Source organism: Triticum aestivum, chromosome 2A (assembly GCF_018294505.1).
Source record: "Triticum aestivum cultivar Chinese Spring chromosome 2A, IWGSC CS RefSeq v2.1, whole genome shotgun sequence".
Lineage (NCBI taxonomy): Eukaryota > Viridiplantae > Streptophyta > Magnoliopsida > Poales > Poaceae > Triticum > Triticum aestivum.
The window spans coordinates 335,348,684-335,354,408 of NC_057797.1; the positions used below are offsets into that span (position 1 = coordinate 335,348,684).

General features: G+C 43.9%; 1 pseudogene; it reads left to right on the top strand.

Moving 5' to 3' along the window:
• Window positions 1-2,493: 2,493 nt before the first annotated feature.
• LOC123191663 (phytosulfokine receptor 1-like) lies at window positions 2,494-2,918 on the top strand (annotated as a pseudogene).
• Window positions 2,919-5,725: the final 2,807 nt, after the last annotated feature.

The following is a 5,725-nucleotide window of genomic DNA, read 5'->3' on the forward strand; positions in this document are numbered from 1 at the left end:
TGGAAGACGATGTTGTTGTGGTTGTAGAGGTGCGACAAGTGCAGCGGGCGGTGGAAGACGCGCGAGCAATTCATTAAACTTGTTATCGAGCTTTGTTTCGAACGTCTTCTCAATGCCATCTATCTTCTCCATGGCCTCTTCAAATCTGTTTAGCACATCTTCCACCTGTCCACTCATCATTTGCTGGAACTTATCATGCAGCTCTTTGTTCGTCATGTTCTCCCAGTCGGTCTCGTTGGCTTGTGATCCTGCCATGGTTAGCAGCAATAGAAACACACAAGAATATGATCCTACAGACTACTAGTAAGTGGTGGACAGTCACAAATCCATCAAGCAAATCTCAAATTCTTACCAGTTCTTACCAAGCAGCAGGCAGTGATCAGCAACCGTTGTAGTCAAAACTCTCAAAGCTTGGATAGAGCAATTACCAGGGAGATCAAACGCACGACTTAGATGTATGTGGAGCTGGGAAGGCTTATAATATGGTAGCAAAAGGGGTCAGCAATAATCAATTCAGATATGCAAAGTTGAATAAACGCTCAACGACGGTACTGTGCTGGTCCTAGGCTAGACCGTACTAGAGACGCGAGCCTAGAACACTAACAAAATCACGGCGCTGCACGTAAACAAGGGAGGAGCACACTCTGGAAAAAAATCTTTTTTCCTCTTTTTTTTGCTCCGCAACAATTTTTTTCGAAAAAGTCTACAAGTGTCCTAAAAATTGCCTAGCCAGAATTTTCCAGAATTTTTTTGAGTTTGGAACTATTTTTCATCTGCGGATGGCTCGAAAGTTGGGGAGTCCTACTCTATCACGACTCTGAGTATCGCGTGATCTGGAAATCGAAAATAAAGCAACAAGTACTGGACTCGGACTAGGACAGGTGGCGGAGATGAATCTGGTGGAATCTCGGATTGGTGGCGGCGATGAATCTAGTGGAAATCGGACTGGTGGTGGATATATGTTGCAGGTGAACTCATAGCGTGATGACGGCGGATATGTGGTGGTGTATATGGACTCGGATTGGTGGTGAATATGTGGTGGTGAATATGGCAGCGACGATGAAGTTGGTGTGGTGGTGGTATATGGCAGCGGTGACGTGATAACCTGTGAACAGAACTCGAAACTCTAAAAGACTAGACGCTAAGACCAGCAACTTGACACGACGATGCAACCACAAATTCAACAACGCAAATACAGAAAAGATTATGCAAGGGCTCAGATTGGTTCGGATAGGATAAACTAACCCTATTTTTTTGGCTTTTTTGTGGACTATAGGTATGAAGAACAGACTCGATTTAAACTACGAAAAACTGTAAAATCTCATCGAGCAACCTGGAAATCTGATACCACTTGATAGAGGCAAAGGTGTCCCGATGTTTCAATGAGAAGGTGGCTATCGTTTCTGTGGGAGTCGACCTTGACGATTCGACTACGAACGTGCGAGACGTCGCGCCTTAGCAATCGCTAAACCAACTTCCGAGGGGTTATTGACCATGCCGGAGCACGATCAACCTGACCACGAGGGTTTGTTTCCTGCGAGCAAACGAAGAACAAGCAAGAAACTAAGATTGCAATCTGGATATTGCGAATATGAGATGAAAGCTTTATTGATCAAGGTGGGGTTCTGTGACGTCTTGGTCTGGTCATTGGACACAAACAAAGTACGCGAAATTGCAGCTATGGCGAACTTTTAATCTAAACAAAACCCAAAGTCTAAACGATGCCCTAAGTGCTGTATATATGGAGGAGAGAGGGGGAGTTTCGTGGCCCTTGGTGGAGGGGTCCGAAACCAACCTTAACTCTTGTTTCCCCACACATACGGACTCTAAAAACAGCCTATACTTAAGTACTTCGAAAATACATGGGCCTGGCCCAATAATAAGGTGACGCATCACCTAGCCTCTGGATGAAATTTATGAAGTGGCATCTTGTATATCTTGTCCCATGCTTCATGCACTCATTATGGTGGCTTCAGAGTCCTGAAATCATCACTTGTAACTCCGTTCTTGTTCCCCTTGCGCATGCCATCATCTCCATGCTTGAACTTGCTCCAAGGTTCATCTTTCTTGTCCAAACTAGGCCCTTCATTTGTAAGCAAAACAAATGTATCCAATTTAGGCAGCATCATATTCTCATGAACATTAGAATCGTTACCAAGAAACGAAAGTACCTGATAATTCAATTGGCGTGTGTGAGCTCTAGTAATTGGTCCAGTATGTATAGCAGCAGGGGCTGTGGGTGTAACAATGGTATTGATGTCCTCATCATCATCTCATCAAACTAACGTTCGCCTCCTCATCTACCCGTACATGGAGAACGACAGCCTGGACCACTGGCTCCACGAGCGCGCGGACGCCAGCGACTCCCTGCCCTGGCCGGTGCAGCTGCGGATTGTGCGGGGCGCGGCGAGCGGGCTGGCGCACCGGCACGGCGGCGACGCGTGGATGATGCACCGAGACGTGAAGTCGAGCGACATCCTGCTGGACACGGCGATGGAGGCGCGGCTCGGGGACTTCGGGAGGGCGCGCGGGAGCGATGACATGCAGGTGACGACGGACCTGGTGGGCACGCTGGGTACATCCCGTTGGAGTACGGGCACTCGTCGGCAGTGATGTACTGGGGCGGTGTGTACTGCATGGGGGTGGTGCTGGTGGAGCTGGTGACGGGGCACCGTCCCGTGGACATGGCGGTGCGGCTCAGCGCGCGGGACGTGACGGCGTGGGCAGTGAGGCTGCGGTGGGAGGGGCGGGGCCACGAGGCCGTGGACGCCGCTGTGTCGGGGCGGCACTGGGAGGAGGCGGTGAGGGTGCTGGAGCTGGCGTGCGCCTGCGTTAGTGAGGACCCCAAGGCAAGGCCCACGGCGCAACAGCTCATCGAGCGGCTTGACGCCATCGCCGCAGTCGCCGCGGCCCCGTAGATTCGCTCCGCCATGGCAGATAACTGAAGCTTGTGTTGATGACTGAATCGATACTACAATAGCTAGCTGTGACAGTAATATCTCATGTACATTTTGACAAGAGTTGATTCGCGTATAAAGATTGAATGGATGATGATTAACTCAGCGGGATTGCTAAGTTTTTCACCGTGCGGATTCAAAAAGTGCATGGCCGTTTAACTATTTTTTAGATTAATCTTTTTTCAATACCCTTTTTTTATCCTTCGAACTATTTCACCTAAAGAGTTTGAACTTTTCTATAGTCAGACCTTTGGACTGATTGATGACTTTTTTTGTTGTTTGCCTTTACATTTTTTATCGTACAATTTGTCAATGTCATCGTCTCCGAGCTTGAGTGGCTTATACCCATTGAACTGATTGAATTTGTGATGTTGAACTTTTTTTTGTTTTTTACCTTCACATATTTTTCATACAATTTTTCGGTGTCATTGTCTTCGAGATTGAATGGCTTATATCCGTTGAACTGACTGAATTGTTATGTTGAATTTTTTTCTCAATTTTATTATGATTAAGGTGTAGTTTTGAATACGGTAAGAATGCATCATTTTTTGGGACTCCCGAAATGAACGGCGGACTTCTCCATCCAGGTTTTTTGAACTGTGTCGGATGAGCACTTAAACTTATAGAAGCGAAACTTTTGGGGTTTTAATGATAATTTTGTTTTCTCATCCGAACTGATGGTGACATCATCACCCGAACTTGCACAGTTTTATGTAGGCGAATTTACTGAATTTCGTTTGTAATAAATATTTTATGTTTTTTCTCTTCAAATTTTATTTAAATTCCCTAGAACGAACTAACTATGTTTTTTTAAACTTATATGCTAGTAATACATGACCTATCCATATACGAACTCACTATTTTTAATTGTGTTTGATGAGCACTTGAACTTATATAAGTGGCCTTTTTTAGATTATTATTTTTCTTATTTTTTTGCTTCAAATTTTCTTTTGTCTTCATTTTAGAACTTGTGGTCGCGCACGAGATTACTACAGCATTAGCATATCCATGTTGTTGAACTAAAGATATTTTTTTTGTCATTGCACTGTTGCAATATAAGAACAAGAACAAGTATCAATATAAATTGATACTTTTTTGTAGGTTTTTGGGAATGATAATTTTTGTCTTGTAAATATATAAAAGTTTTAAATACGTGTACTGCACCATTTACAAATGTTTGTACTGCACATGTCCATAATAATTAACACAACCACCATGTGGGCTAGGAAGAGCAGGGCACTTGAATCAGAATTGACACTGAAGAAACTCGCTACAAATCATTACTTATTTAGGCGATATATCTAAACTTACGGAATTTTAAAGCTTGAAAACTTGAACTAATGATGTTTCTTGACACACACCAACTTTTCTGTGTCTTTTTCATGGAATGACGTTAGAATATACATGGAACTAATACTAAGTTTAATACAAACATTCTCTATTCATGAACTGACATTTTTTCTTCTTGTGGACTGAAGAAAAGAGAACAAAAATATACATAGAACACACGCTAGAATACACATTGAAGAAAAAAGAATTTCTTCTCCATGAACTGATGATAGAATACACAATATCAAGTATTCTGTCGTCAGGTTTTTTCATGGCAGGCAGTACAAGAATGAGCAGGAAAAAAAGAATCATCCACACGCAAGTACAGCAGCAGTACAAGTTCAGTATCATCTCTCGCACACAAACCTCCTCACCTGCTTCATGTGCGCTTCTCCCTTATTGTTGTGTGCACCTGTGTTGAGTGTAGAACAGCAATACTTTTCATGAACGTCGACGAGGCGTGCAGTTGTAATGCCGAGATGAAGATCCTTGACCCCGTTGCCTCCCCTGCGGCCGCTGAGCGCAAGCCTTGGCGTGGCAGCCGCGGGTGGTGCGCGGGAGGTAGGGAGGCAGCGGCTGGTGGCGCGGGGCGGGGCATGGAGGACGGTGTGGCACAAGGAGTGGGTTGCGTACCATGCCCGGGGAGGCTGGTGGTCGGGGTGGCGGTGCAGTGGGGGTCGGGGCGGCGGCGCAGTGGGGGGCTGCTAGTCAGCACAAATTATGTACATCAACAACATTCGCACCACAAGAAAATGAAGCAGTAAATATACCATATTTTTGTACATACAAGCATACGGAAAATTATAGAATCAACATAGCATACCCTGATATGTAGTTGCACTGACGCTCTGGGAATTTTAGAACTGAAGAAGCACAGACGGGCTGCACAAATAAATAAGATATAAACGTTTACTATCCAAGAGCAGCCGTGCCACGTATTCAGAATTTCCTCGCACCATTTGTCATACACAAAAGTCATGTATGGCTATCAGGCACAACTTCTATATATAGAAGGACCAGTAAGGGTCTCAGGAACCAACTAGGGGTACATGATTTCAATCAACTCGATGCTCATCAGTACTAGAATTATTGGATAGGAAGTTTAGATTTCTAGCAGCACACGCACCAAACTTGGAGATTTTTCTTGAACTTATTTAGGTGACTGAAGACAAGCAATGAAACAGATATAATAACAAAACATTCATTCTCATACAGCTAGGGAGATGTAAACAAACTGTTTTACTACATTGCAATGTTGACTCAATGGTGCACTAGTTACAGTTATACATAAACTCCTTACCTTTTTTAGTGAAATTGTCGAAGGGCTCATTTATTTTTCGTTTGAATTTACCACGTTTCTCAATTTGAACTTTTAGAATTTTGGTCAATGAATTTCAAACATATAACTATTCATTTTTTATCCATTTGAACTCCTATAT